Genomic DNA, 16,991 nt, shown 5'->3' on the forward strand with positions numbered 1-16,991 from the left:
TATCCTGTTGGGCACAGATTCGAAAATGTACAAGCTGTGTTATTGTGTGGGACGTTTCTGGGTACCATCAGGAATTCTGTCCACGAGAATCCTATTACAGCCACATATAGAGAATATCTCATATTATGGGAGATGTTTCCAATTCATGAAGGATGGTGTATTATGAATAGGTGTGGGCAGGAGATCCGAAGTCCCACTCTGTAAATCTAAAACCGAGTCCAACTTCAATCAGAACAAAGCCCGTTCCAACACCTTCACACCCTTACATTGGGAATAACTCTATATTATATATAATTTATTTCATGAAAGATATTTTCAATACTGGGTTGCAAGGGGCTACTCGAACGGTGCAAGCCCCGACAAAAGCCAAATTCTTTGGAGCCTCCCATCTGTAAACAAATTTACATCGGCGCCTAATAAGAAGCGCCCCACAACGCCTCACAGCACATTCCACAACCTTGTATTGGCGCAGATATGATCTCTCCGTATGCAGTAATGCATGCATTTATATAGGAGTAAAACTTTTATATGTTTGTAAAAAGTTAAAAAGTACGGATCGGTCAAAAAAAAAGTAGAAAGTGCGAGAAATGGACTTTTTAATCGGACCAAAATTCAATTAAAGATTGTAATAATCAAGTGGGTCCTCTGACCATGACAATACAGCCCCGGTCGTGTCTTACACTACACACAGCTACTGTAATGGCAGAGTGGTACAGCCACAGAGAGTTTGCAAGAATGAAAATTATTAGGGCATTTTTTAAACGTGTTAATCCAATATCTTTCGTTTATCGCATTCGAAAAAGCTATTTAAATGTTTAACGGTCCACGAGAGTTTGGGGTTATGTGTCGGTACACATTTTGAATTGAATACAAGAGGTAAAGATTTGGGATTTTGATTTTTTTTTTGTTAATGTTTAAACGATGGTTTATAACATGGTTTTTACAATCGACTTAGAGACTTAGATCGGTCAGGGGTCCGGTTATCCGGGCGAATGGTCCAATCATTCGAACTGAATGCTTGGCCCGTTTGTATAAAAAATTTTAACAATAAAAAATAATCAAAATCATTCAAACCATTTGAATGGTTCAAATGGTTTAAATGGTTAAACATCTGATTTAGTGGTTCGTTAATCAAAATCAATGATTTTAAAAAAAACAAAACCGGTCACCTAATCTGATCGGTTTTCGATTTTTCTGGTATTGAATTTACGCCCACACACCCCCCGTCCCTTTATAAATACGATATCCCTCAACCCATATTATTATTGCGACTTGCGAGTTATTCCTCTCAGAGTCTGGAAATAGAAAATAGATCAAGGAGTGTGTATTTACTCTCAGCACACAACTCACACAGTGAAATAGGGAATTAGCCATGAGTGGGCGTGCAGTAGTCGTGAAGCTCTTCTGTGCAGTTGTAATAATATTGGTGGTTGATATTCCTAATGCGGAAGCGGCTTTGCAATGTAAGGAGGTGGAAACGCAACTACGTTCGTGTCTGCCCTACCTGACACAAAATGGTCGTCTGACCGGCGACTGTTGCAAGGCCGTGAAATTGATAAGCGTAAGTGTGAAGACAGTGCAGGACCGTCGAGCAACATGTAAATGCATACAGGATGCCTATAAAGAATCTATAACTAGGCATGGCTTTTCATATAATCTCAACAGGGCAGCTCAACTTCCTACAAGCTGCGGGGTCACCATTCCTAATATCTCCATCAAACCCTCCATCGTCTGCTCTACGTACGTTTCTATGTTTAATTAATTGTTGTTTCCTTCTTCTTCTTTTCTTTTTATATATTTAAACCCCATGATCTATCTTTGCCTCTTTGCTTGCTTTTGTTTATTAAAGCAAAAGCAAAAGCAAAAGCAAAAGCAAACTCAATTATCCATCCCCAATTTCAGAAACCAAACTCAGCCTTATCTAAGTCTGGGTTTCTGAAAACATGATTGTTCCTGTTCCTGTTGAGTGTTGACCCACAATACAGCCCCGGCCCGGTTCAAGCCGGGTCTCCTCCAGCTCTAAACCCGTTGGTACGTAATTATGCAAACTCGGCTCCCCACACCAAAAAACCAATCCTAACTCCTAACCCAGTCAGTTGCACTCGACTGGGTCCCATCGACGATGCCATTTCGTTGAGTTGGTAAAGTCAGTGGATATTATTGCTCTGGTCCGGGACCCCACCCTATCCTGTCTAGAGAGTACACTATAATGCATGCTAGTCCAATGGTATCCATCTCATCCCATTAATTAATTAACGGAGCCTTTTTTTTTTTATTGCAGGTTGCGAAATTAATTGATGATGGAGGGCATGACAATGTCTACCTAAAGAGTAAGTAAATGTGTTGTGGGGATAGATAAGGTACTGGTTGGCATGGCCAATTTAAATTATGCACCAGTTTGTTTAATTTGGTCCCTTGTTTATAATGGTATTGTGTAGCGCTTCATGAGAATGCTATTCTCTTGTTATTGCGATGTTCACTTTTCTCACGATCGCCTACTAATAAGCTACATGTGGAGTTGGTCTTTCACTCCTATTTTAAATTGTTTTCTTATTTTTTTCTCTCTCCTAAGCCTTATTATAAAAAAGAACCAGGGTTTTTAAAATTGAACTAAACCAAACGGTTAGATTAGAAAAACTGGGATTTCATTTTACCTCAGAACCGTTATTTTTCTCAAATTTGTTAATTTGATCAATAAATCACTGATTCGGGCGGTCGAATCATTCAACAGTTTGACTACTTTTTCCTTTTTTTTTTTTTTTAAGTAGAATGGGCTGTTCATTCAGTTCAAACGGTTGAACTGTTCAACCCAAAAACCGGATTTATGACCGGTTTGTTGTCCCGTTCTATTTTAAAATCCTTGAAAAGAGCCAAGTTCATGATAATCTTATTCCACTTGGCCTTAATTTAAACATGTTCATGAGTGCAACCTCTACGTGAATATTAATCCTGTAATTCAGCTTAATTTGTACAACTTTATCAAATAAAACGAAAATGCATATAGATGTTTTGAATGAATCCGTAATATATTTACTGTTTTGAGTTATTAATTAATTAAGGAGGTGTTCTCCAGCCAACATGGGTGCTGTTTCTCTAAAGGCTGTCTACACTCTTCTTCTATAGACACGAAATTGGGTTTTCCAGAGACCGACCATTATAGCATATTTCAAATCTATAGGCTATAGCCATGGGAAAAGCCTTAAAAAGAGCTAGCGAAAATGAAAAGGGTAATGTAACAAATTGAAGATCATTACATGGCGCTTAATTTATTCACCCGACAAGAAGAAATTAATTGGGAGAATGATGGTTCAGCCTAGGGTTAGAATTTATATGTTCAAACTATATTTAAGGTAGATATCAATTCAGAATTGATGCCAAATTAAAGCGGTATAAATGCATAAAATGCGTGTTTTTGAGATTTTGAATGCTTATAACTCTGCAGTGGAAATCAGATATCTGCATTGAATCTGTTTATATTTCTCCCTACTTGATTCTTTATCTTTTAAGTTGTTTTGTTGAATGGATCAAAAAAATTAAATCACTTCTTATAAATTCGTTGAGAATGATTTTAATCTAATTCATGGTCGGTTAGAATAAAAGGCGCTCTTGTGAGATCCACACAGAAACAAAGTCTGAAATTCACATATATAGAGCGAGGAGATAAGGAAGGCGAATGAGTCGGTTGGCCACATTAATTCATTCTGCAATTTGACTACTTGAATATATCAAACTTTCAATACATAGCTACCTATAATAATAAAACAGATAATTAATTCCAAATAGATAGCCACAATCAATTTCCTTTGGCGTCTCAGCTCAGAAAATGAGAAAATAATATATACACTAGCCGTAAGGAAATTAGTCCACATCAAAAGGGTTTATTTCTCCCAGCACACACAATTTGCCACCGACCAATAACTTGTTAGAGTTAGCCGAATAAGGGTAGATTAGTCAACTCACCTTGGTTAAGTTATGAGCTTATGTGGCAGTCTTATTAGAGGTTCTCTGTCCCATACTTAAGTAGGGGCAGTTTAGTCCTTGTACATTTTAATTAGAAGCCCAATCACTATTAAGAGGTCGATTGATAGGGTTTAGCTATCAGGTTCGACAGTTCTTTCATCTTATTCTTCTTCTCTTCTCCTTCTTCTTCTCCTTCTCTTTCCTCTTCTCCTTACTAGTTCGGACTACTGTAGCTACAATAGAAACATGGTATCAGAGCGTGACAACTTCAGTTCGTGCTTCAGTTCTCTCCTTTTCTTCTCTGGGCTATCAATGGAGAAAAGTGGTTCGTCCTAGGCCTGAAACATCACAGTTCTTCTTTTTTCTGGTGCACAGAACCTCCTTTCCTAAGAAAACAACTTCAGCAGTGAATGGTTGACTGAAGCTCTCAAACGAATGTTGCTTATCTCTCCTCTATGTACTGTTGGTATTTTTGGGTTGAAAATCTTCAAGAACTTGAGAGGACTGATCAAAACCTAGAGAACTAGGTTGGTTGTTGCCCTGGTTCTTGGAAAAATTCCAAGAACAGGTTGTGTTTACAATGACCAAATGGTGTAAGGGCTGCTACTGTAGGTGGCCGAATGGTGCAAGGTGTAATGCAATGGTACTAGTTGAGTTTTTGTTGGTCTTGTGGTGCCCTCTTAAAAGCGTTAAAGCATGTTTGTATTGTGTGTGACAATTATGGCTGTGTGGTGGCACTTGTGATGCACAAACTCTGTTGAGTAGTTGTAAGAGAGCTTGCATGTGGTTAGTAAGTGTTGAATTAATGTCGGTGTAGTCTGTTTTTTTTTTTTTTTTTTTTTTTTTTTTTTTTTTGTGAAATCAGTAGTGGTGTGGATAAGAACAAAGGCGCGTGTATCTATCATTGTATTTAGGGACTACTGTAGATTCTGGAACATCAAACTCTTGACAGCAACACTTAGTTCGTGATTGGGAATTCAGATTAGAGGCAACATTGAAAGAGTATCATGGCAGCAATGGGAGATGGCTGTAGTGATCAGAAACCTAGTGTGGTGGATTCCTCTGACTATCTAGGTGTACAAATGACCTCAATTAAACTGAATGGTGAGAACTATGTTCCATGGGTCAAGTCGGTGGAAGTTTTTCTCAAGGCAAAGAGAAAAATGAAACATGTGAAAAAAAATAAACCACCGGCTGACTCTCCAGGGTTTGATGATTGGGAACAAGAGGACGCTCAAATCATGAAATGACTATGGAATAGTATGAAACCCAAAATAAGTGCCAACTTCATGTTCTTAGATACAATTAAGGACATATGGTTACATGCCAAGAAGCTGTATTCTGGGCAAGATAATACTACAAGGGTATATCAGCTCTATTAGGAGTACTTTGGTCTGCAACAAGGAAATAAAACCCTAGAAGAGTACCATGCCAGTATGAAGAACCTCAGAAATGAACTCAATGTCTATCATCCTCTCACTCTAGATGTTAAGGTTCAACAACAACAGAGGGAACAACTAGATGTCACAAGGTTCTTAGTGGGGTTGAAATCAGAGTATGAACCAGTTAGAGCCCAAATATTGGGGGCTCTACCCTTCCTACACTTGAGGAAGTGTTTGCTCGGCTTCGCGGGATTTCTTTGAGACAAACAGAGAATCCCACACAGGGGGAGGCCGTGGCAAAGAAAAATGCAGCTCTACAAGGAAGTATACCCACTATGGCAGGGAAGGACATTCCGTAAATTTCTGTTATGATCTTCATGGCCGCCCTCCCTCTAAATGGGCCAATCATGCTGTTGCTGGTGGGGTTAATGTTAGTGATAATCATTAGGTAGACCTAACTCCTTCCACATCTACATCTGTTTCCAGAAGGGAGATGGTGAGTGTACCGCGTGATGAGTATGAGCTGTTCCTTCAGTCCACTTCACAGCACACTACTGCTACTCTTGCCCACTCAGGTATAGCTTGCCTGTCATCTAAAACCTCTCCTTGGATTATTGACTCTAGAGCCTCTGATCACATGACCGGGACTCCAGGTGTGTTATCTTCTCTCTCTGAAACTTTCACATCTCAAACTATTACCCTTGCCAATGGTTCCTTCTCTCCCATCTATGGTGTTGGCAATGTTGACATGGCTTCTCTTTCTTTATCATCTGTTCTATATGTCCCTAAGTTTCCATTCAATCTTATGTCTGTTAGTAAATTAACCAAGACTCTTAACTGCTCTATTACTTTTTTCCCTTCCTCTTGTGTTTTTCAGGATCTCAGGATGGGGAAGAAGATTGGTGGGGGGCATGAAGTTGGTGGATTGTATTACCTTGATGGGGGTGGATCGTCAGTTGCACTTCAGACTTCACTCGCTCCTCTACAGTGGCATTGTCGATTGGGACATCCTTCTCTCAAGGCACTCAAAATACTAGTTCCGTCTTTAAGTCATTTGTTAGTATTACAGTGTGAGTCGTGTCAGTTTGGGAAATATCGTCGTGTTTCCTTCAGTCCTATAGTTGAAAGTCGTATGTTGAGTCCTTTTGCTTTGGTTCATTCAGATGTTTGGGGGCCGATTAAAATAGAGTCTTATAATGGTTACAAGTATTTTGTCACTTTTATTGATGATTGTTCAAGAATGACATGGATTTATTTAATGAAAGAAATGAGTGAATTATTTTCCATTTTTCAAAAATTCTATGCTGAAATGCGTACACAATTTGGTGTTCCAATCAAAGTTCTTCATTCAGATAATGGTCGTGAATATTTTTTAACTTCCTTTCAACAGTATTTAGAACAACATGGCATCATTCATCAAACTTCTTGTGCATCAACTCCTCAACAAAATGGGGTGGCTGAATAGAAGAACCGTCATTTCTATGAAACAGCTCGGTCTATTCTTCATCATATGAGTGTTCCTAAACAATTTTGGAGTGATACTGTACTTACTGCGCGTTTCCTCATTAATCGGATGCCCTCCTTTGTTCTTCATGGTCGGTCTCCCTTCTCTATCTTGTTCCCCACCTTGTCTCCCTTTCCATTAACACATCGTATCTTTGGCTGTGTGTGCTTTGTTCACAATCTGAGTCATGGAATAGACAAGTTGGATGCACGCTCCATTAAGTGTGTCTTTCTTGGCTACTCTCGGACTCAAAAATGGTACAAGTGTTACAATCCCATTACTCGGAAGTGCTATGTTTGTCCTGATGTCACATTTTTTGAGTCTGTTCCCTTCTTCTCAGGAACTGAAGCATCTTCATCTCCACCTTTACTTCCACTTCCTCTTCCGGTCAATGATCCCGTTCCGGGTGTTCCTATTGAAGTTGACTCGTCACCTCATCCAATGCAGATCCCTACTGAACGACCACCAATTCGACAAGTGTATACACGTCGAACGACACCAGCCCCTCCTCCAACTTCTACCTTGTCCGCGGATCCTGTCGTTGCTTCTGTTGCTGAACCTTCAGGACTTGACCTACCCATTGCCTTACGGAAAGGTAAATGTAGTTCTACTCTCCATCCCATTTCCAATTTTGTTTCAGTATCTCGCCTTTCCGCCTCACATCGCCAGTTTGTTTCACTATTGTCATATATTTCCATACCTAACAATGTCCAAGAGGCTCTTAGTTCACCTAGGTGGAGGTAGGCAATGGAGAGGAACTCTCTGCTCTTCAGCATACTCACACGTGAGAGCTCACTACTCTTCCTCCTGGTAAGCACGTTGTGGGTTGTAAATGGGTGTATATTGTTAAATACTTGCTAGATTGTAGTGTGGAGTGTCTGAAAGCCAAACTTGTTGCTAAAGGGTATTCACAGTTGTATGGAGTGGACTATATGGAGAGCTTCTCTCCAGTGGCTAAGATTAGCTCTGTCTGTGTGTTAATTTCCCTAGCAGTTATGTATGATTGGCCCTTATTTCAACTTGACATAAAAAATGCATTCCTTCATGGTGACCTTATAGAGGAGGTATATATAGAGCAACCACCTGGGTTTGTTGATCAGGGGGAGGCTGGTAAGGTGTGCAGACTGAAAAAGGCAATTTATGGGTTGAAACAATTGTCTCGTGCTTGATTCGGGAAGTTTAGTGAAGTGGTGAAGAATTTTGGAATGAAATAATGCCAGGTTGATCACTCAGTGTTCAGCTATGACTCAGAAGCTGAAAAGATTTTATTAGTGGTCTATGTGGATGATATTGTCATAACTAGCAGTGACAAATTGGGGATCAACAAACTCAATGTCTTTCTGCAAAATCATTTTCAAACAAAAGACCTTAGGACATTGAAGTATTTCTTGGGTATAGAAGTTGCTAGATCAAGACAAGGTGTAAACCTGTGCCAAAGAAAATATGTTCTTGATCTATTGGATGAAACACAACTGTTAGGTGCAAAACCGATTGAGACTCCTATGAAACCAAATGTTAAGTTGAGCAGTGATACAGGGGAAACATTTGATGATCTTGGAAGGTATAGACGATTAGTGGGGAAGCTGAACTATTTGACTATCACGAGACCAGACATCTCCTTTGTAGTCAGTGTGGTGAGCCAATTTATGCAGAACCCTCGTAGTTCTCACTGGAATGCAGTTCTTAGAATTGTAAGATATTTGAAGGGAGCTCCGGGCCGTGGGCTATTGTATAAAGCAGGAGGAAAACATGAAGTAGTTGGGTACACGGATGCAGATTGGGCGAGCTCTGTGTCTGATAGAAGATCTACTACAGGTTATTGCACATTTCTTGGAGGAAATCTTGTGACATGGAAGAGTAAAAAGCACACGGTTGTGGCTAGAAGCAGTGCTGAAACCGAGTACAAAGCCATGGCACACACTACATGTGAATTAGTGTTGTTGAGGAATCTCCTACAATAAATCAGGTTCCACATGGATAAATCTATGAAGTTGTACTGTGACAATCAAGTTGCGCTCCATATCTCATCCAACCCTGTTTTTCATGAGAGAACAAAGCACGTAGAAATCGATTGCCACTTTGTGAGGGAGAAGGTTCTTACTGGAGAGATAAGCACAGAACATGTAAGCTCAGGTGATCCGTGGGCAGATTTGTTTACAAAAGCCTTAAGCTCAAGGAGAGTGAACTATATATGTAACAAGCTGGGATTATATGACATATATTCTCCAGCTTGAGGGGGAGTGTTAGAGTTAGCCGAATAAGGGTAGATTAGTCAACTCACCTTGGTTAAGTTATGAGCTTATGTGGCAGCCTTATTAGAGGTTCTCTGTCCCATACTTAAGTAGGGGCAGTTTAGTCCTTGTACATTTTAATTAGAAGCCTAATCACTATTAAGAGGTCGACTGATAGGGTTTAGCTATTAGGTTCGACAATTCTTTCATCTTCTTCTTCTTCTCTTCTCCTTCTTCTTCTCCTTCTCTTTCCTTTTCTCCATACTAGTTCGGACTACTGTAGCTATAGTAGAAACACTTGTCAACACTAAATTTGGATAGTTGGATGTATCTCCCTGAATCGCAGAATAGCAACGATGACCCCAGCACGTAGCGGCAAGTGGAAGTGGGTAGGTACGTGATGAATATCAGAATTGAAACCTCTGCTATGCAAAATTCACCACTGACCAATGTGATGAGAATTTGGAATATTATTTGTTCTTGTTTAATTTTATTGAGTTTATTGTTGGATAAGCAAATTCATTTCAAAAATATAATAGAGTTTTAGGAGAAAATCTGCAACTAACAAAGTTGAAAAGTCTTCAAGAAAACCTTTTGTGAGAGAGTAGTAGTATATCGAATTGAGAGAGAGATGGGAGTGATTTTTTAGAAGCTTGTGATTCAAATACTTCATTCATACTCCTTAAATAGTTTCTAAAGCGTCATGAAGGAGAAGGTGTTGGTTCATAAAAGGCTATTTGAACAATCACAATTTCAAACATTATGACTGTAAAAAAATAATTAACGATTAATGACTATTGAGTTTGAATAATCTCTTGATCACACTTTCTAAGAAATGTAAATAAATTCCTAAAAAATTTTAAATTAGTTTAATAAAATTCCGATATAAAAGAAGTTGAAATTTGGTTCTAATAAGAAAAAAAAAAAAAACTATTTTCTAAGATATGTATAGAGGTGTGTTTTTTTCATCTAATTTGGTCAATCAAACCTATTGATGAGATTAAAATCCAAACATTTATAACCTGCACTGACCAAGAAAAGAAATAAGTAGGTAGATAGGAGAATGAACGAGGTTCATGGCTGGCATGAATTTAATTGCTTGTATAGTTTAAGAGAAACAACCTGTTTATATAGATTGTTATTACCCATTTCCAGAGAGTATAGATTTGGATGGTTGATGGATCTCATCTCATCAACAAACACATACAAAGACTAAAATGGATCTCATCATCGTATACGTAGGACCGCTTGTGGATGCATTAAGTCTGCCGATGCCAGCATACGTGGCCTTCCTACCTCTCTGCCTGGTCCAGCATCCCTCCCTTACAAGATCAGGCTGATCGGCCCCTCGATCCATTGACTGCTCTAGGTTCGTCTTCTCCTTCTAGCTCTCTGTGCCACTGTTATTATTTTAGCTTTAGAAAGACGTGTTTGTCCTTTTTCTGTACAATGGACATGAACAGATAGATTTTCATTTTTCATAGATGGGCTACGGCCTGAAAGTGAAGCCTGCAATATAAATGCTTGAACAGTAGGTGGCCCGTTCCGTTCAACTTATCAAGCAATGGGCTGGGGTATGGCGTGTGTGCTGTGTTGTTCTATAATGGGCTTTTGCCCATTCCTGAAATGATCGTCTATTAGATAAAGGAAAAGATAAGGCTTACCCAGGATTTGGATCGTAATAGAATTTCATTCAAACTCCTCACCTTTATTGTATTTAAACCACGGCAATGCAATTCACGTTGGGGTGTTGTTTTTCTCACAAGATTGTTTTTGTTATATGGTATCAGAGCAGCAGATGGCGTCCTACAACAGCAACAACAACTCGTCCTCGCCTGCTGCCACAAGTATGACAACTGGAGAAACTCTCTCTGTTCGTATGCCATCTTCAACATTGAATTTTGGTCAACTTGTAACAGTAAAGTTGGACCGATTTAATTATTTGACCTGGAGACCGCAGGTTCTTCCTGCTCTCTTTGGGTCTGTTTACTTAGTTATGCAGATGGTACCTTCCCTTGTCCATCTCAGACCATTCAAGAAGATGGAAATACTATTCCCAATCCAGCCTAAATATAATTGAGAAAACAATATGAACTCTTATTGAGTTGGATGCTCTCAACAATCTCAGAAAGATAGGACAAGTAATTGGATGCACCACCACTCAAGCTGCCTAGTGCAGTCTAGAAAAACTCTTTGCCTCTCGTTCTAGAGTCAGAATCATGCAATTGCACACCGAATTGATGAATCTGAGGAAAGGCAATCTCAATAAGAATGAATATCTCCATAGAGCCAAGGCTATTTCATACAAACTATCAATGGCTAGTCAACCGGTTTCAGATTATGATATTGTGATTCGCACTCTTTCCTGACTCTGTTCAAACTATGAATCTTTTATCACATCTGTAAGTACTCGATCTGAAGAAAATTTCTTTTGATGATTTACAAGATATGTTATATAATCATGAGATTAGGTTGGAAGCCTTGAAGATTCACCCTGAAACCAACATTTCCAATGTCCACGTTGCTCACCATGGACAACAAGAGAAGTTAGGATACAATGAGAATAAAGGGCAAAAAAATAAAGCACAACAATAGAAAAAGCCTCAATTTGATGATGGCAGCATGGGATCCTCTCCTATGACTTGCCAAATCTGTAAGAAGAAAAACCACACTGCAAGGAACTGCTACTTCAGATATCACAAAAATGGAGAAAAAATGAGAAAGCTGCAAATTCTGTCAATATGGCCCCCTCTATTAATAATGGAAGTTGGTATCTGGACTCAGGAGCTACAAATCATCTTACATCAGATCCTTCCAATCTAAAGCTTCATTCTGAATACACAAGAGTAGATCAAATTCGCATTGCAAATGGGACAGATTTGCAAATCAAGAATATTGGTTCATCTACTTTGCAAACCCCTTCACGTTCTCTTGTTCTCAAAAATGTTTTACATGTTCCAGAAGTTACAAAGAATCACTTATCTATAGCACAATTTTCAGTAGATAACAATAATAATGTATTTTTTAAATTTCATCCTCATTTCTTTCTTGTGAAGGACCGAAAAACGAAGAAAATTCTTCTACAAGGGTTGAATAATAATGGACTTTATCAGTTGCAACTAGTAAACTCAAAGGAGAACTTTGCTTTTGTTAGGGAATGTGAAACCATTGATATATGACATCAACGGTTAGGACATTCTACTTAGGGCTGTTCATAACAAGACCCAAACCGACCAACCCGGTCCGATCCAACCCGAATTGGCTAGTTTTTTTTCAGCACCGGTCGGTTTCGGGTTACAAAAAACATAAATCGATGGTTTGGTTTGGTTTTGGATATATATTATATATATAATATATTTCATATGTATATATATTTGACATATTTCAATTTTACTATATATATTTCAGTTTTAATCCATCAAATCATTTTTAATTTCTAGGCATCCAGCCTTTACTTTCTTAGACTTGAATCCTTTACCGTTCATACCAAGAGAATCATTCACAAAACCGACCCAAACCGATTCAAACCGACTAGGTCGGTTTTACTTAGTACTGGGTCGGTTTCAGTTTCATTTCTAGGTAAACCGACCAGGTTAGGTCGGTTGGAAAAACACCAATAAACCGACCCAACCCAACCCGTGAACAACCCTAATTCTACTCCTAGTATAGTGCGACAAGTGGTTATTGAAAACAGATTACCAATTAGTTCAAATAAGTCGATGATGTTCTGCCCATCCCGTTCCATGGGTAAAAGTCATAAGTTGCCTTTTGTTTCTAGTGGTTCTTCTATATCTTCTCATTTACAGTTAGTATTTGTTGATCTTTGGGGAATACCAAATGGCTTGGATCCGAGCTACGTACGCCATTCCCGCGGAATACCAAATGAGGTGTCCGCTTCCTGGGGAGATGGCCACTAATGCTCAGCTCGGTGAAATATGCATTTATGAGCACAACTTAGAGGCTTGGCTGAGATTCCCGTTGAGCGAGGGGTTCACCGATGTGCTAAACTAGTACAGGGTGTTGCTGGTGCAGCTTATGCCAAACTCCTTTAGGTTCTTGCTCGGCCTTATGTCCTACTGTGTTGCCCACAATGTCGAGCTAACCCTGGGGATGGTGAACTTTATGCTCCTGCTGAAACACCACCAATAGAAGTACTATTACTTCTCCACTCGGCGGAATATTCGGTCATTGGTCGTAGCCCCTTCCTCCATGAAACACTGGAAGGAGTCGTTTTTCTTCGTGCACATTCCTAGGGGTTCCCCTTTTCTTGCAAATTTGCGGGAGCCGAGGAAAACTCCACCGCAGCCCCAATGGTCGGCGGCCACATGGAAGGAGAGGTCAGCCCTGAGCATGATCCATGAAAATGACGTTATCGCGTACACATGCTCGGAGATGCTGATGCTTGTCGAGTTGATAGAGAGGGTGGCTAGTCTATTTCCTTTACCATTCATTCATTGAATTAAATTTATCTTGCTTGCCTTTTACTTACCTTGGGTATCCTGTATTGCAATTATAAGTATAGCCAACGAGGAATAGATTGTTCACCGGATGAAGGCACTTCAACAAAGGCAGGAGCGAGCTGGTGTGCAACCGAAAGCTCGTCCTAAAACAGGAGAGCGGCCACGTTCCGCAGATAGGGCGGCTCATCGACAGAGGAGAGTCCAGCAGCGGGAGGCTGAGGAGGACGACGTTGTCGTGGTCGACCCTAAAGGGGATCATCATCCCGTATGTGCATTGATAACTGAGGCAGGCAACAGCTCGGGTCTATACGTGCCGAGGTGGTCAGTTCGTGTGGATGATAATCTAGAGACGCCTGGGGTTCCCGAGCATTTACTGCAGGGAATCATGATAATGTCAATAGCTCGGGAATCAATCAGGGTCGACAACAGAGCCCTGGAGTGTGCGCTGCTACGGTTTGCAGCACGGGTAAGTCCCCTCTTCTTATTCCTTGTGTTCCGTTCTCTTTCTTAGTATACTTATCAGGTTCATCTGCAGAATGCTTTTGCGGCAGTCGCGTTGATTGATCATCTTTGAAATCTCCGATCGTCGTACGAACGGGAACACTCCAAGTATCTATGGCTAAAGGCCCAATTGGCTGAACTGCAGGCTGTTGAGGAGAGATTGGTCGCTCTTTAGAGGGAGGTGGCCGAGATAAATGTACAACTAGCCGAGTAGGCCAGCCTTGTCTAGGAATGAGAGATTGTCGAGCTTAAGCGAGAGATTGCCGAGGAGGCAGTCAACCAGTACAAGGCGTCGGAGGAGATGCAGTTGCAAATGGACGAATTCGTCGAAGCTTCCTTTGCAGTTGGATTCAACCACTTTCGTCAAAGGGTCCTTCGCCGCCATCTAGAGTTGGCCGATGTGTCATAGGGCTGGGGTGCTTTCAATCTGGATTCTCCGCAAGGATCCGCTGAGGGAGCTGATTTTGAGGTCGAAGTCGTTGCTAGTGCTGTTGACATTGCCGCCGAGGATTGAGCGGTTGCCTTCTCTCTTTTTTTATGTTTTTTTTTTCTCTCTTGGGCTCGGTATGCCAAGCCTTAAGTGATGTAATGGTACAATAAAGCTAACATAAAATTGTACAATAAGATGTCGAGGCATAGCCCAGCCCGACAAAAACAATAGCCCAGCCAGACATGCCTCGGATGGGAAAAGGAAAAGGCACTAGGATAGCAACACATGGGAAGACAAAAGAAACACTAAATATTCAACTCAAAATCATTCATTACATCACTAAAGGCTCGACAACATATGGGAAGACAAATGAAACACTAAATAGTTCCTTGACCGAGGCATAGCCGACCGGGCTACACCTCGGCGTCCCCAGTCTTTTGCTGATCGAGGTGTAGTCGGCCGAGGCATAGCCGATCGGGTTATGCCTTGGCATCCCCGGTCTTGTGCTGACCAAGGTGTAGTTTCCCAAGATCTTTCAATTCCGAGTTCTTAGCCTTTGGGGCCCTTCTACGGCAAGCCGTTTCCTAGCTAGCTCATCCGTTAAGCTGACGGTTGTGCAGAGTTCCTCGACCGGCCTCAAGCCTTGGTGAGCGGGGGTGTTCTTCCTCTACGTTTAGGCTCAGCTGTTGTCTGTTGAGTCAGGTAGCTTAGTCGGCGATATGCTTCCGAGCTGGGCATAAAGGGCTCAGCCGTTCGGGGATCGGTGAAGTCAACTCAGTTGGTAGTGCGGCTCAACATATGTTTGTGCGGTGTGTGCGGTGGGCGTGTGCGCACCTTGGGGTCAGAGCTATAGCTTAAAAGAAAGGAAACTTTTATTGATTGCAAGTCTACTAGTAGTCCATCTTGAGATTTCCCGAGTTCCCAACTCCTCAATATTAGTTGTCCATATAGGTCTTCGAGCCTATAGGTGCCTAGGCCAAGGACCTTGGTGACTCTATACGGCCCTTCCCAGTTCGGTCTGAGCTTTTCTTCTTCCGATGCGGGTACTATGACTTTGCGAAGGACGGGGTTCCCAGTCTTGAATTCACGTCTTCTGACTTTAATATCATAGTACTTCGCCATCCTCTGTTGTTGTTCTACCATCCTAACATATTCTCGGTCCCGAGCTTCCTCGACCAGGTCTAACTCTGCGCGGAGGTCCTCGTCATTCTGATCCTCATCGAAGAGCTCATTCCAAAGGGTTGGGGAGCCAATCTCTACAAGAACCATAGCCTCAACTCCGTAGTTCAAGCTAAAGGGGGTCTCACCAGTGGCTGCTCGTAGAGTAGTTCTGTATGCCCAAAGTATACTCGGAAATTCCTCGGCCCACCTCCCCTTGGCCTAGTCCAGCCAAGTCTTCAAGTCGTGCAACAAGGTTCGGTTGGTCACCTTGGTCTGCCTATTGCCTTGGGGTTGGTGTACCACTATGGTCCGGTGGTCGATCTTTAGGTCGGAGTAGAGGGCTTCGAACCATCATCTAGTGAACCGTGTCCCGTTATTTGTGATGAGGATGCGTGGAATACCGAATTGACAGATAATACTTTGCACAGTAATGTGTGCTAGAGCTTCGACTTCTGCCCATTTGGTGAAGTAATCCACCGCTACCAGGAGAAACTTCTTCTAAGAAACCGCATTGGGAAAGGGGTTGAGGATGTCCATCCCCCATTGCGCGAACAACCATGGGCTAGTGATTGGCTTCAGGGGGACTGCAGGTTGTTGGTGGAGATTGGAGTATCATTATCAACTGTCGTATCTTCGAACCAACTGGGCCGCATCCAGTTTCATCGTCAAACAAAAATAACCTTGCCAGAGTGCCTTGTGTGCCAGCATGCGTGCACCAAGATGGTCTCCGCAAATGCTTCTGTGGATCTCCCTGAGGACGTAGTCTGCCTTGGATGGGGAAAGGCATTTCAGGTAGGGGAGAGTATGTGAATGGCGGTAGAGTTGACCTTGTATAAGGCAATACCGGGCTGATCTATGCAGAATCTTCTTTTTCTGTCCGATCTTCTAGAAGAGTGCCTTTGCAGAGGTACTTTGTTATAGGGTCCATCCAGGATGGGTCGTGTTGTACCAGGAGAACAATGAGAGTTGTTTGTGTGATTCACGGCTGGGCCAAGGTGTCCATCCGTGCTGTTTTGCCAATGTCGGTTCTCGGGGACCGAGGTGAGCCTAAAACTATGGTCAGCTTTTTGGCCGAGGTGACCAAAGCCAAAGCCATTTTCTCCAAGTTAGAGTATCGGGTTTCTACGCCGCCAAGGACTTTACTGGTATAGTAAATCAGCCTTTGTACCCAATCTTCCTCCTTGACTTGTACCAAGCTGACGACCTCATCCCCGGCTGAGAGGTAAAGCAGTAGCTCATCCCCTAGGCTCGACTTGGTGAGTAGAGGCGAAGAACTTAGGTACCGCTTTAGTTCTTGAAAGGACCGTTCACATTCCTCGATCCATTGGAAGTCATTCGGTCGTTTGAGGGCTTTGAAGAAGG

The 16,991-nt window shown here is 41.5% G+C and overlaps 1 long non-coding RNA gene across 1 annotated transcript; it reads left to right on the top strand.

Annotated features, from left to right (window-relative positions):
* Positions 1-1,199: 1,199 nt before the first annotated feature.
* LOC148853161 (uncharacterized) lies at positions 1,200-2,542 on the top strand. Its single transcript, XR_016099451.1, has 2 exons — positions 1,200-1,740; positions 2,282-2,542. It is a non-coding gene; the product is annotated as an uncharacterized LOC148853161 (long non-coding RNA).
* The last annotated feature ends 14,449 nt before the right edge of the window (positions 2,543-16,991 follow it).

Source organism: Nelumbo lutea, chromosome 5, assembly GCF_056320005.1.
Source record: "Nelumbo lutea isolate HS-2025 chromosome 5, American lotus-T2T, whole genome shotgun sequence".
NCBI classification, from domain to species: domain Eukaryota; kingdom Viridiplantae; phylum Streptophyta; class Magnoliopsida; order Proteales; family Nelumbonaceae; genus Nelumbo; species Nelumbo lutea.